We start from the raw sequence: 15,777 nt of genomic DNA, 5'->3' as shown, positions 1-15,777 counted from the left end.
ACGACCAGGCCCCGGCCTCCTAGCCCCTTCCACCTTCCGTGGGCCGCGGCTGCGTGCCCCGCACTGGGCCCGAGGACACAGCAATTCCCTTCCTCACCCTCTTCCCCAACCCTCCAACCCTCCCAGGGCGGCCGGACGGGAGGGGGCTTGTTGGGGGCGGATTCCCAAAGCCCCGGCAAGGGGCGTCGGGGTGCAGCTTTCGGCCCAGAGGTGCGAGAATTATGATCAACGTCATTAAAACTGCCGCGAGACCAGGCACTGCGTGGGTCTGGGGTTAGGAAGGGAGATCGGGGTGTCGTTGCTGCGAGAAGGGGCGGGTTACTCCCGGCTTGGGGGAAAACCCTGGGGGGAGGACGCTGCCAGGCGCCCCCGACAGATTTCCCCCATAAGAGTTAAGAGGAGAGAAGGGCTGTTCATTTACTAAGCGCCTACTGTGTGCTGGGATACTGGAGAGTCTATCTTAGTCGTCACAGAAACCATGAGGTGGGACCCCGCGGGGAACAGCTGGAGAAAGCCACCCAGCACAGTGGCAGTGAGCTGTCCAAAGACACCCAGTCCGTGAACAGTGGGGCCCCTGGTACTTGCCAGCTGCCTGGCCTCGGCAAGTGACCCCGCTTCTCTGGACCACAGTTCCTCAACTGTCAACTGAGGCTAATAACAGAACCTACCTGGAAGAGTTGTGAAGATAAAAGGGTTCAGAAGTCAAGGGGTTAGGACAGTGCCTGGCACATAGTAGGTGTTCAATAAATGTTAGCCTTTGATACTATTACTATCGTTGTCGTTATTAGAAGCCCAGCATGTCTGCCTCCCAGGTCTGAGCTCACTCCCTCACCCCAGTAGCCCTCCCCCTTTTCCCAACATCTCCAAGGGAGGAGGAACAGGTCCCAAATGCCTGTCGTGCTCCTGCCCTGACTGGGGAATAGGGATGGTCCAGGGACTGCAGAGACTTCCGGAGCCGCAGGCAACACTGGGATAGGGCACCTGCCAGGGGTGCCGAGAGAGGACAAGCTGGGTGGCTCTAGGACTTGGATGAGGTGGGAGGGTTGGTGGAAGGTGAAGGGATCAGAAGCCACTGAGTACAATGGGGACCTCATCTGTCTGGTCCTGGAACCCATCCGTCTCCTCATTCATGGACCCCCAAGTTAAGAACCAAAGGGGCTAAGTCATCTCTAAGCCTACAGCTCTAAAACCATTTGATTATAAGATACAGGCTGTTTGTCTTTCCACCCTACTCCCAAGTGATTCATTCATTCCACATTGATCTGCTGTTAATGCCACCTCCTGGTACCTGGGCATCCTTCATCGCGGTCCTCAACTCCTGAAGCCTCGGTTTCCTCACCTATAAAGCAGGGCTGATGACAGCACCTCCCTTAAGGGATTGTTAAGAGGCTTAAAAGAGATCATAAATGTTAAGCTCTAATCTCAGTGCCTTCTTGACACATTATTGAATGTGATCAATAAGTAATCATTAGCTTTATTTTTTCACCCTTGCAGCGAGCATTCATTCATTCCCTCCACTGTGGCAGATCCAGAGATGGCCATTATGTCCTGAGTGCCTTATCTGTAGTATTTCATCTAAGTTAGATACTGTCAGCCCCGGTTCACAGGTGAGGAAACTGAGGCTCAGAGAGTAGTGACTCACCCAAGTTACACAGATTTGTCATTCCTGCCTTCCAGTAACTCAAGGAGGCAGTGGGCAGAAGTAGCCAATAATAATGCATTTGGTAAGAGTTGTAGCAGAATTAACAGAACAAGGTCCTGGAAACACTGAAAAAAACGGTTAAATGATTCCTGGAGTGCTTCCCAGAGGAGGTGACTCCGACTGGATCTTAAAGAATGAGTATGAGATGTGTGAGTTGGCCCAGCAAGCAAAAGCATGCAAGGCAGAAAGAAGAGTATCTGCATAGGTGGGAGGGGCGGGAGGAGGGGCGAGAGGCAAGAAGCATGTGATGGCTTTAGGAATGGTGTCGGTCCCAGGGGCTGGATCACTGCGTGGAGTGGTGAGATGTGAGACAGGGAAGGCTGGTTGGAGGGAGGTTAGGGAAAGAACTTGAAGGCCAGGCCAAGAAAAACTTGATGCTTTGCTCAAGTTGAACCTGTCTCCTAAAGTCCACAGAGGGTGGCTAATGGCAGGGATATGGGGTTTGTGTGGTAGGCCCAAGTCCGGATATTGGGACCCTCCTGGTTCCTGTAGCGTGTGCTATAAATGGGTACCGTGAGTTAAGGACCAATGGGAGATGTGCAATCTCTCCCACCCATGTGTGCCCAATTCTCACATATGAATCCCAACACCAATTTGCAGGTTGGTTATGACATCTCCATTTTAGAGGGGGGATCGGGACCCAGAGGAGTGAAGTGACAGGGACCCATGGAACAGGCCTGGGACAACACAGGACTCCTGCTTCTAGACTGTTCCCTCCACACCTGCCGGTTCCTTGACAGATTCTGACTCTGCCAAGAAGCAGGTTACAGGCAGGTTAGGTGTCCGGGACATATAAACATGGAGTCACAGCACATGCTGTCCAAGTCCCACACACGGAGAATGGCTTTCCCAAGGCCACTCGGAGTTAAAGATCTTGCCAGAAATAAAGAACAGTATTCATCCGGATTCATCCTCTGAGCCTCTGGCTCTGCCGTTTACCAGCTGTGTGACTTCGGACAAGTGACTGTGGACCCTCTCTGTCTTCACTTCCTTGTGCATGAAGTGCACACGCTCAGAACACCTCCGCGGGCTGTAGTGAGGATACAGTGCGGTAAAACCACTGACACTTACTGGGCATTTCCCACGTGCCAGGCACTGCTCTAAGCACTTCGCATGAATTACTCATTTACTCCCCCCAACGACCCAGTGAAGTGGCCCTCGTTTTAGAGGTGAGAAAACTGAGGCCCCAGCCAGTTTTGCTCAGTGGCTAGAGCGTCGGCCCTCAGACTGAAGGATCTCAAGTTTAATTCCAGTCAAGGGCATGTACCTCAGTTGCAGGCTCAATCCCCACCCCGGTCGGTCCGTGTGGGAGGCAACCAATCAATGTGTTTCTCTCACATTGATGTTTCTCTCTGTGTGTCTCTCCTCCTCCCTTCCACTCTTTCTAAAATTCAATGGGGAAAAAATACCCTCCTCGCCTCGCCACCACACCCACAGCCTGTGGGGGTCCTCAGGGCTCTCCGTGGTTTCTGCCAATTCCAGGGTGGGGTGTGGAGGGAAAGGCAATGTTCTCAGTCCCCTTTGTTCCAGCTCCTGCCCTCGCCATGTCCATTGGGTCCTCGCCAACCCGGCGGTGCAGTCCACTGAGTCCAGCCCCTTCGCTGAGTTCTATAAGGTGCCCGCTGATGCCAAGCACTGTGTGAGCTTTGTACACTTTTCTGATAGTTTGGGGTCACAGAGAAGGGTCTTGTGGAGGACACAGCCTTTGGCCACCTGTCTGGTTGGTTCGCGTCAAATTCCCCAAACTCCAAGTCCCCTCCCTGTGCTCTGCAGAGAGCCCGGCCACTCCTGCTCCAGGCTCTACCTGGGCACCCCAACTCCATCAAGGAGCTCAGAGAACACAATGTCTGCCCTCCTTACAAGGCACCTGGGACGACAAAAAGAAACCATTTCCCTCACTGTCATATGGGATAAAAGAGTATTCAGGTCATGAGCCAGAATTAATGTATCATTGGCCGAAAGTTTAGAACCAGCGGTATGAATGACAATGACATCGTGGTAATGCTGCTGGTGATGGGGACAGCACACCTACAGAGGGCTTGCTGTGTGCGGGGTGCAGTTCTAAGCACTGTACGTCACTCTTACTCATTCAGCCAAAACCATGGAAAGTAGACTTGATGTTTACTGTGTGTAGCGCTTTACATAAGTTGCCTTGTTTCATTTTCAGCAGGAAAATCACTTACCCTATTTTGTAGATGAGGGACCCAGTACTCACCGATGAGGAGGACTTGCTCAAAGACATAAGAAAGCTTGTAAGGGTCACACCCCACATGAGTCTGCACAGGACCAAGATGACTATATATTGATTGATTTGAGAGAGAGAGGCAGAGCGAGAAGGAGAAAGAGACACTTCGATGTGAGAGAAACATCTATCCGTTGCCCCAACCAAACCCACAACCCAGGTATGTGCCCTGACTGGGAATCACATTGGCAACCTCTCAGTGCACTGAACAACGTTCGACCAACTGAGCCACTCTGGCCGGGCGACTGTTTCTGAGCGGAGTTTCTGGGCAAGTGTGGGGAGGCAAGAGAAGCAGTTGGTGAGAAGGGGAGGCACTCCAGACAGATGGCAGAGCTGCAGAGCAAGGTGGAGGTGGGGCCCAGGCCTCTGTCCAAGCCGGGGTCTGCGTGTCTGCTGTGTCCCCATATGCACGCGCCTGCACATGGCTGTGGGCACCCACCGGGGAGTGGGAAGTCAGTGCGGAGCACACAGGTCAACAACTAACCCCCCACGTCCTGCTTCAGGCAGCTGAGAGAGCCGGCTGCTGTCACCGGGGGCGGCCACGCTCCGGCATCCGTCAACCAGCCATCACCGCTGCCCACCCCCGGGTCACGAATCAGCAGCGCCACTTACCTCCTGCCAGCAAGCACTCAGGCCAGCTCCATCACTGGTCGCTGAGCCTTTGGAAAATGTAACCCTGTCAGCCCTCACTGTGAGACAAGAGGGCTCACGCTTCAGTGCACGCACAGCGGTGCACAGCACGCCCACATACTCATGATGCATGCACATGTGTCCCCTCAGACATGTTCCCGCCTCGTGCACAGCACAGACACATGCGTGCTCACAGCCATGCGCCCAGAGCATATCCCTGCAGGCCTGCAAATGTGCTCACACGTCTGCACACCATGCCTATACTAGAGGCAGGCTCTCATGTGTGTACTCATATTTGTACACAAAGCATATACATGCTGCCCATAGATGTCTTCTCTTACATGCATGTACATGTGCCTCCAGTGATACACTTCCATGAGCCAACACATTTCCCATCCACGCATGCACTTATGAACATGTGTGGGTTCCAGACACTCCCATGCAGGCACACTGTACATGTGTGTGTATCCCCTCAGATGTGCTTATGCACATGAACTCATAGCTCCATGCACACATACTTAACGTATACACACCCTCATGTACAGGAAAGCATGTGTCGCCTTAGGAACAATCAGTTACAAACTCTGATTCCAAGTGCATGATGCCCACAGGTGTGTGTGCACAGGGGAGCACATGGGAGGTCTGTCTGTGTATAATACACATGAGGACTTACAAGGATCTACACAAACCAGGCACAGCCAACAAGCACCTCCAAGAAGCACTCACACACATGTAATGACACACACCCTCATGCATCTGCCTGTCTGTGTACGTCCACTTCCACACCACGTGTCCTCAAGCGCCTAACCACCTCTGTCCACGTGCTCCTCCGGCAGGCCCACCATGACTCACCCACAGCCCTGTCACGTGTGCTAACGCCACACAAGCCTGCACGCAAACAGACACATGCCCCTGAAGCTTGTCTCCCACACATGTGTGGGGTCAGAGCTCTGGCACGTGGGTGTGCACACGCCCCCAGGGTGCAGCCTGCCCCAGCCCCCGATTGTCAGGTGTGCTGGGGACAGCAGGAATGGTGCCCACACGCAGAAATCGCCACTCGTGCAGAATTGCATCTGCGGCAAACTTCTCATTTGCTGTGCAAATGATGATTAAATGTTATTGTGCAAGAGAAAACAGCAAGGAAGATTCATTAGCTTTATTGTCAGGGAGGACTCATGGGCTCCAGCTCCCCGCTGGAAGGCCGGCTTAACCCCCTGTGTGCTGGGGGTGCCATGCTCAGATGTGGGCTGTGGGTAATCAAGGCCAGAGAGAGAGATCCCAGCCCTGGGACCATGTGAGCGAGCCGGGGTGCAGAGAGCATTGGGGAGGGAGTCAGGAGTCCAGGGGCCCCTCCAACCTCGCCCCTTGTGTGCTGAGCAGTCGTGGACTTGTCATTTCATTCATCAGATCCTCTCTGACCCCTATCGTGTCACGGGAATATAGAGGCCATGGTCCTTCCTGATACATGGCGCTTTCCGATGGGGAAGGGCGTCCCAGGCTGCTGAGACAGCTCCTGGGGCCACAGTAGCAGCGCGGGGCTTGTCCAGGAAGACAGGTTCTCAAGGGCCCAGAAGGCCCTTCCAAAGAACTTGGACCTTTTCCCAAGAAAATGAGGAACTATGAAAGGTGTATGGATAGAGCTGACAGATAAAATACAGGGCGCCCAGTTAAATGTGAATTTCAGATAAATAACGAATAATGGTTCTAGCATTAGTATCTCCTAAATATTGCCCAGACATACTTATACTAAAACACATAGCCATTATTTATCTGAAATTCACATTTAACGGGGAATCCTGTATTTTTATTTGTCACATCTGGCAACGGTATGTATGGATTTGCATTTTAGAAAGATCGCCCTGGCTGCTGAGTCCGGGGTAGATTAGAGAGTGAGAGGAGGGAGAGAGACCAGCACAGAGGTAAGGAATTCATATCCTCACCTTTTTAAATCAGAGAACCCCTCAATTTTTAGCAGGGCACATGCCATCTATTACAAGGACCACACTTTCCAACCTCTCTCACAACTCGGTGTTACCGGGACTGCCCCAGCCCATGAGAGCTAAGCAGAATTGTCACGTGGCAGCTTCTAGGAACCTCCTTAAAAGACGGCTGACCCAGGCCTTTTGCTTCTTTTCCTGCTCCTTTCTCCTTTCTGCTGATCGGTCACAGCTGAGACAGCTGGAGTCAAACAGCCCCCTTACACCACGAGGACAAAGACTGGACCATGCGGATGGTCAAACAGTGAACTCGAAACAGTCTTGGTTCTGTGACTTAGAGAACCTTTCCACCTCGTGGAGTCACCATACCAGACCCGAACGGCCCACACCCACACTTATTATACACGAGAGAGAAAGAAACTTCCAACTGTTGAAACCACTGTTATTTTGGTTTTCTGCCCCAAGCAGCCAAGCCTAATGGTAAGCTGATACGAGAATCTGAGACAGGAACCTCAGAGATGCTCACTTGGGCTTAAACTGGGTCAGCAACAGTGGATTTGAGAAATGTTTAAGACCCAGGAGGAGTCAGCAATGGACTGGATCTGGGGATGGTGGGTAGAGAATGTCAAAGGCTTTCAGGCTTGAGTGACAAGGACGGCGAAGCTGGTAATGAGCCGGGAAACCCAGAAGACACCTCAAATCTGGGATCGCGGGATGTCAGTTTGATTGGGGGCATGTTGAGTTTGAGGGGCCTGCAAGCATGTGCACAAGACGTGGGAATTCGGGACTGGAGCTCAACAAACCTTTGCTGGTCCCCTCACCTACAGAGTAGCTAAGGTCATTAAGAGCCAGGGAGGCCCGAGGAGAGGGGAGGCTGAGGGGGTCCCAGGGGGAAGGGCGAGCTCTGAGGAAGCAGCAGGCGCAGGTGGAGGGAGAAGAGCCACTTGGACCTCCATTTCTCCAGCTGTAACATGGGGGCCGGTGGGAGGGGTGACCTAACTGATCCCTAAAGTTCCTTCCTGATCTAACATTCAAGAATGCCAAGGTGTGACCTTAGAGCACTTATTTCTCCTCCCTGTGACTCAGTTTCCCCTTTGGAAAACGGGGTAAAAACAGTACCTACCTCATGGGGTTGTTTGCAGGACAAAGTGACCCAGACTAGCTTTTCGCTCAGACCCGGCATAGAGTCGGAGCAGAATAAGGGACAGCTGTCAGGTCCTGGCTGGGGGAGCTTGGCATGCGTGGAGGAGGGGTGGGGTGAGTCCCTTCCCCTCTCCAAGCCCAGAATGAGGCTGAAAGCCGGGGGTCCCTCACAGAGACCTTCCGTGGGCCCCTGCCGTGTGCAGAACAGAGTCAGATGGGGAAAGAGGAACATGGGGAGAAGAAAAGGTGCTTCCTCTTGAAATGGTGAGAAGAGATGGAAGCTCTGCCTGGTGGCAAGGGTGAAGGTTCTCTTTGTGGAATTTACAGGGAGGGCTCTTACTTCACAGTGCTGACCTGGCTCCTGCTAGTGCCAAGTGCACAACATGGCAGCACAAGAGACCAACACTAAGCCCCCAATGCAGCACGATCCTGCAAAGGGACCAGCCAGCCACTCACTGGATCGTTGATTTATATTCTACCTGGATGGGCCAGTGATTCAACTTGGCTGGAATTGATACATATTCTGCTACAGATTTGCCCTTTTTGCCCACATTGACCAAAACCATTATCTGAAGGATCTGTATGGATCCTAAAAAGCATTGTCTCCGACCATGGGGCATGCCAGCATGTATATGTCTGTTGTAGACTAATGACTCCTTCCAAAATTATCCATATTGTAATCCTCAGAACTTGGAATATATTATCTTACTAGAGGCCCTGTGCACGAATTCGTGCATGGGTGGGGTCTGGCCCACCCGCCCCACTTGGGGCCAATTAGGCCTGGCTGGCCAGGGGGAGGGGCCATGGGTGGTTGGCCTACTGGCCCTGCCCCCTGGTCGAACTCCCAGTTGAGGGGACAATTTGCATATTAGCCTTTTATTATATAGGATTACATAGGATGTGGCAAAAGAGGCTTTGCAGGTGTAGTTAAGTTGAGGATCTTCAGATGGGGAGAGTATCCTGGATTATCCAGGTGGGACCAATATAATCACAAGAGTTCTTATAAGACGGTGGTTCTCAACCTTGGCTGCACATTAGAATCACCTGGGAATCTTTTTAAAATCCTGATTTCTGGGCCTCATCCTCCGGAAATTCTGTTTCTTTGTTACTAATGTTGTGGCCCCACCCCATAACAAAGAAACAGAATTTCCAGAGGATGAGGCCCAGAAATCAGGATTTTAAAAAGATTCCCAGGTGATTCTAATGTGCAGCCCAGGTTGAGAACCACTGACTTAGACCCTCACAGTTAACCATACACACACACACACACACATTCTCTATTCAGAAAAAAACCCAGTGACCCACCCATATACATGAAGGCAGCACACCAAGACGCCCATGCAGAATCCTCACACACAAAGATACATGCTTACACATATATGCACATGCTCACAGTCATGAGGACACGCACTGATACAGAACACAACTCACACACACACTGCCCAGACACACAGATGCATGCTAGCACACTCACACAGGCACAATAACAGCCCCATCAGTAGACACACAGACACATCCATAATCCCACAATCACACACGCTACATGTGCATTATCATAGGCCCAAAGACCCACACACAAAGATACAAAATCCAGGGACACAGGCATTCACGTGCACACACCCAGACAGACACAGGGGCCATCTGCAGATACAGGACTTTTTAATCCCGTTGTGGTTGGCAGATCCTGGCAGGCACACACCATCCCTCTGGCCTCACAGCTCACCATTCACTCCCTGGTAATTGGAGGCAATTTAATCCCCATCCCGCCCAGCCAATCACAGGCTCCACAGAACAGGCAGCCATCAAAATCCCCCCATCAGGAGGCAGCGAAGCAGAGGCCCCCTTCCCACTCCAGTTTCCCCTTCTACTTTCATAGTTGAGATAGATTTACAAACACAGACACACACACAATGAAGTCCTGAGGTTGCATATACACACGCAGTCCCATGTACACAGAAACCCACACTATACACATGCACACACAACTACACACAGAGGCACAGGACGACAGTGTAACACAGATATAAAAGGCATGGTGAGATAGAGGGTGTCTATAGCTACACAGATACACATAGTCTCACGGTCGGTTAATGCGAATGTGTGTACATCATTCCAGGAGTTCTACTAATGTGTGTGCACACACAGACATATGGTGACACGTGGAGATGGAGGACATATATACGCAGATCTCAACCTGTGCTCACTGACACCTTCCCAGAGTGTCTGAGCACGCACCCACCAGCACACGGTGACAATGAAAAGGTGACAAGCACAGAAACACGAGAGCACACAAAACACACAGGGCCCTCTCTGGCCCATTGTGTGTCCCCCACAGAGGCCCACAGTCCCAGCCCACTGACCCCAGAGTTGGCCCAGTTCCCTCCCCAGCCAGGATGATTTCCCAGGAGAGGGGCGCCGAGGTCCCACCTGCCAACCTGCTGTTCGTAGTTCCATCACGGCCGGTGCGCTGACATTCAGAGCCTGGCACCCGGATGATCGCTTTCGCTGTAATGTACCACAGATCGCACTGACATTTGGAAAATATTCCACCTCGGGACCCATTCAACTTCAAACTTTTTTCTGGAAGAGGAGAGAAATGGCAGAGAGGGCAGCGAGGGCCTGCAATGTTCTGAAAAGGAACTGTTTCCCAGCACACCCCCCGCAGCTGAGCCCTCGGGCCTCTCGGCCTCTCCTCCCAGAGACCAGGGAGCACTGGCTGCCTCATCGCCTCCCTCAGGACAAGAGACTGGAAGGAGGACTGAACGGCTCAGAGCAAGTTCCAGAGCACACAGCAAGCCTTCATAGAGGATCGGCTGGGAGTCCCTTCATCAAGTCGGGGAACCGGCGATAGCTACCTGCTTATTAGACCACCTACTAAGCGCCAGGCCCTATTTTAAACGTGTTGCATACATGAGCTCATTTGTAATCATAACAACCTTGTGAGGTAGGAATGGTTATCGCCTCCATTTGAATGATGCGGATCTGAAGCTCAGAGAGGTGAAGTGACTTGCCCAAGGTCACACAGCCAGGGAAGGCTGGAGCTGAGATTTAAACCCAAGTCTGTCTGGCTCAGAACCTGCCCTTTGGCCACCTGCACACGGTGAACTTGTAAGATGTGTCATGGAGTCAGGCAGATGCTGAATCCTCTCCAGGCCTCTCACTGCCTTTTCCCTTCTCTGCTTTCCCATCTCTTCCCCTTCCTCTCTCTGGCTTCCTTTCTCTCCTCTTTCCTCCCCTTCTCTCCGCCTCTCTAAGCGGAACCAATGTTCCCAGGATGATGGCACCGTTTGGGACGGCTTCCTGGAAGGGAGGAGGAGGCCTGGGCTGCACCTGGGAACTCAGAGTGGATGGGCGGAACGACATCTGCAGAACCAATGTGCAAGCCTCGCAGAAAAGCCTGTGGAAGCCACTGTCTCTTAGTGAATGGAGTGGTTGGACCCTTCCTATGCGACAGCTGCAGAGAGCAGGGCTTGGATGGGGGAGACTTGCTCGGGGTGGTCCAGCCCTCGCTGAGGCTGTGCCCAGACTGGGATGTGGGCGGTGAAACCATCCGGGTAAACGAATGGCAGCCAGAGATGTGCCCACCCATCTCCAAAGGGGACCCTGCAGAGGGCCCTGCTTAACTGAACTGCCAGTAATGGTGGGAATGCAGGGAAACAGATGTTTGAAGGCCGGGTAGGAATGACATGGTCCCAGCTAGTCCACAAAGAGGAGAGATCAGAAGACTGTCTGGCTCTCTCATGAGCTGATTAATCTCCTAAATAACTGGAGTCCAACTTCCCAAAAGGCAACAGAAAGTTGGGTTAATCTGCTCTAAATGATTCCTGAGCTTCTCCGGGTGGCGATCAATACGCACACACTCTCGCTCTCTCCATAAGTAATTCTCGGTAATTGTAAGAAAGAGGTTTTTGTGGAAAATGACATTCTAGCCACAGAGAGGATCCTGGGCAAAGGGATCAATTGGGCTCCCGCTGGGGAGCCAGTCCTGCTAGCGGGGGGAGTGGGTGGAAGAGCCACCATCTCATCACGTTCTGGGCTGCAGGGTCATCCCAGGGCCTGTCTGCCTGCAGGAGCTTTCATTGATTGCGGGAAGGGAGACTGACTGGGAGGGTGACTGAGATCTTCAGCAAACGCAAAGAATGGCCCCTCCCAGTGCCCATCACTGATGCCATTGAGAGCACCACTACTGCTCAGCACCAGTGCCCATCTCGATGCCCTGGGAGCACCAGCAATGGTCATTGCCAATGTCCTTGGGAGCACATCAGTGCTTAGCACCAATACCCTGAGGACACCAGCAGTGCTCATCTGTGATGAGTTTGGGGGCACCACCAATGCTCGTCACCAGTGCCCTGGCAGGTTCACCACCAATATTCTCAGGAGTGCCCCTCAGTGTCCTCCCCCAAAGCCCCCAGTTGGCATCCTTACAGATGCCCTTTGAGCTTAGGGACTGTATACCCTCTAGCCATGGTGCCTGGTGCATAATAGGAGCACAGTAAACACCTTTGGGATAGATGAATGAGTGAGTGGATGCTCCTGGGAAGGACACACCAGCCTACCAGCCTATCCTCAGGACCTCACCCAGGGCCGGGCAAGGAGAGTGCTCCATGACTATCTGTTGACAGGTGAGTGAGTAGGTGGATAGATGGATGGATAAGTGGATGCATGGATACGTGGATGGATGGATGGATGGATGGATGGATGGATGGATGGATGGATGGTGATAAGTGGATGGTGGATGCATACATGCATGATGAATATATGGGAGGAAGAAAGAGTGACCTTGGGAGCACAGTTGATGCCATCTGTAATTCCAGGCAATCAGCCTCCAACACCAGAGTTCAGCACGTTGTAATCCCAAGAGGGAAGAGGAGCCTGTCTGCTGCCTCACCCCTAGTAGTTCTGGGCCCCCATGTGGCCTGATGGCTTCACCTGATCCTCTCCTTTAAAGTGGGGATGGGGTGGGGGATAGAGGTGGGCAGAGGCAGGGAGAGCCTTTCTCCTACTGGGCCTACTTCCCCCTCCCACTTTCCAACCCAAATACAATTTTCTCGAGTGTCCGAAGGTCCTGAGGGAAAGCTCATTACCTGTGATCCGCCTGTAAAATGTCCGGAGCTGCCTGCTGTTTGGAGAGCCGGTTGCCATCAACTCAGCCTGGCAGCGGGGTGGACAGGTAGGCCAAGGTAAGAGTGCGGGGCTGTGGGAGCCAGCCCCGCCTCTGTAGACACCAGCCTTGTGTGGACGCAGCCATGACCTGCGGCAGACCTGACCACCCAACACCTCCTAGAGGGCCACCCCAGGGCAGGGAATGCTCAGTCCACCTGCCATTGATTCCACACCCACCGTGTGCCACTCCCTCCCCTGAGCCACCTCATCGTCACCCTCAGGACGACCCTGGGAGTCAGGTTTAATCTCAAAAGAGCCCCATTTCACGGCTGAGGGAACTGAGGCTCCGAGAGGTGAGGGAAGGTACCTAAAGTCACATTGCAAGACTGGCAGAATCAGCACCTGAACCCAGGCCGGTCTGCCCGCATGGCCTGCCTGGTTCCTGTGGTTGGTAGTTGGCAGCCCCCAAGCCCAGGTCACCCAAAACCATCAAGTTCAGCATTGCCACGCAACAGCTTGGCATGGGAGCAGCCTCACTCAGGGGGGGAGGACCACATGGTAACAGGGAGTACCCGCCAGCTCAGCAGCATCTAACCTCTGACCTCGGCCAATCAGCTGGCTGTCTCCAAGCTGTCCCAGCCCCATGGGATTTGTATCTGCCAGAAGGAAGAGGCAATGGGACCTTCCGGGGCGCCTGCCAGCCCATAGCACACCTTCATGTGAATTAGAAAAAGCCGTGCCTTCATCCAGGTGAGGGCCAGACGACGCTGTGCAGTGGCCAGCCTGCACCGCCGTGCATGGCAGCCCTGGCCTTGTTTTGAGATGAGTCCGCTCTTAAATCACAGAACCTTGGGACTTCAGTGCTGAAGTGTGATTGAATCAATCAGTGTTTTCCCGGTTTCAGCCACTGAGATACCATATTCACGATTTCCGCTGTATCCAAGTACCAGCGCACTATTACTTACAGAGTGCTTTTCTTCCAATAACCCCCTCTTTATACTTAATTTTATTTTTAAAACAAAACTTACATCAGCACATTAAGTGGAAAAACAGTAACCCAGGACATAGATTGTGACCTGAAAAAAGCACCCTCAAGTAAAACAGTGGTGTTAATGCGTGCTCTCATATCGTTGCCTGCTGAGGGCTTCCCTTTATTACAAAGGAGGATTACTAAGTCTGAGAGAGATGCTAAAGACTCACTGGCACCAAACCCATCCTTTCTCACTGACATAGAAGAATGAAAGAGAACCGAGTAGCAGTCACCTTTCTTTTTTCTTTTTTTAAATATATTTTTATTGAGATCAGAGAGGAAGGGAGAGGGAGAGATAGAAACATCAATGATGAGAGAGAATCATTGATTGGCTGCCTCCTGCACACCCCCCACTGGGGATCGAGCTTGCAACCCGGGCATGTGCCCTTGACCAGAATTGAACCCTGGACCCTTCAGTCTGTAGACCAACACTCTATCCACTGAGCCAAACCGGTTAGGGCAGGAGTCACCTTTCTAACCAAGTGACAGTTCGCCATTATTTAATGCTATTTATGGGTCCTTGCGGCCATGCAAATCGCAAGTTTGGAAGCACCAGGCTTGATGCTAACTCTCAGGGTTTCCTAGAGTTGACCTGCCTGGCCACTCCGACCGTCCAATGCTGATGATTCTCGCCCTGATTCTTTCACCATTTGCTGGGTGTCTTTGGGCAAGTGCCTTCCACTCTCCGTGCTTCTGTCAGACAAAAAAAAAATATCCTCTACGGATGCTTTCAGCTCAGATATTACAGAATTCTGAGATCTAAATGAGGACGATTCTACTGTCTGGGATAAGGGTTGGCAAACTTTCTGTAAAGGGATAGATAGTAAATACTTTTGTCTTTGTAAATGAGTGGGCATGGCGTGTTCCAAAAGAAGTTTATTGACAAAAACAGTGGGGTTAGTTTCCAGCCTCCTGGTCTAGGTCTAAAAGTATGAAAGAGGCCCCAGGGTCAAGGACAATGCCACTAGTTCCAGGTCTGAGATGGGTCAGGTGTTGGTCCTCGGTGAGGCCCCAGCCTCCCCTCCAGGAAGCGACTCCACCCCCAGTGCCTCCAGGCAGCCATGATCCACCTGCTCTCTCCCCTCCCCTTTCAAAACACACTCATAGGAAAAGATCTGTCAGTGTCTGTGGTGAAAATTGGGGAACCCCCCCCCAAGCTGGAAGGGCCTTTGAGGTCCCTCCTCCCAGTTGAGTCTGGTGGAGCCCAGACACACACAAGTTCCGGGAGACGAACAGATCTGGACTTGAAATCTCACTCCACATCCTGCACCAGGGTCTTCACCTAAAAACACAAGGACTTCGGGGCTAGGGTCATCCATTGGGGACTAGCTTTAGCTCTTCAGGCCTCAGCTCCACTCCTTGGGGCTGCCCTGGGCTCTTAGGGGCTAGGCTCCAACCTTCGGGGCTTGGCTCTGTCCTTCGGGGCTAAGTTGGGCTCTTCAGGGCTGGGCTGGGCTCTTTGAGGTTAGCTCGGCTCTTGGGGGCTACGCTCGGCTCTTTGGCACTAGGCCCAGCTCTTAAAAGTCGAGCCTACCTCTCTACTCCTAATTGCAAAGATTAAACAGTTCATCGTTACAAAGCACTCAGCAAGTACCTATTGCAGAACAAGCCCTGAATACGGTACCTGTCATTATTATGAAGAGCAGCATTGACAACTCGGGGTGGGCACCCTTGCTCAGGGCACCTCCTGGCCCACCTCCCACCATGGAGCCCAGCCCGCTGTCTGCCAGGGCTTCCCCCACAGCACATCCGCTGCACAAATCGCTGCCATTGATTTCTTGCAAGGCAGCTTTAGGGTTTTTGTGATTTTCTTTTAAGCTTGATTTTAAACCCTGATTTATTCTTAGCGCCTTAAAAGAGGAGGTGGAGGTTCGGGGCCAGGTTGGATCCTTCCTGACTCTTGATCTTCTTGCTCTTCCCCCAAACCCAGCCCACCTCTACTACCTTGAGTAACTTGTCTCTTCCCCAAAGCGGGGGAGGGGCACCAGGA

The 15,777-nt window shown here is 52.5% G+C and overlaps 1 protein-coding gene across 1 annotated transcript in view; it reads left to right on the top strand.

The window, feature by feature from the left end:
* The window catches only part of CDH22 (cadherin 22, type 2), a 125,052-nt gene that overhangs the window by 89,932 nt on the left and 19,343 nt on the right, over nucleotides 1–15,777 (top strand). The window lies entirely within an intron of this gene.

Source organism: Myotis brandtii, unplaced genomic scaffold (genome assembly GCF_000412655.1).
Source record: "Myotis brandtii unplaced genomic scaffold, ASM41265v1 scaffold161, whole genome shotgun sequence".
In the NCBI taxonomy this organism is placed as follows: domain Eukaryota; kingdom Metazoa; phylum Chordata; class Mammalia; order Chiroptera; family Vespertilionidae; genus Myotis; species Myotis brandtii.
Note: the sequence above shows the minus strand (reverse complement) of the source record. Positions and strands in the feature narration are given on the sequence as shown.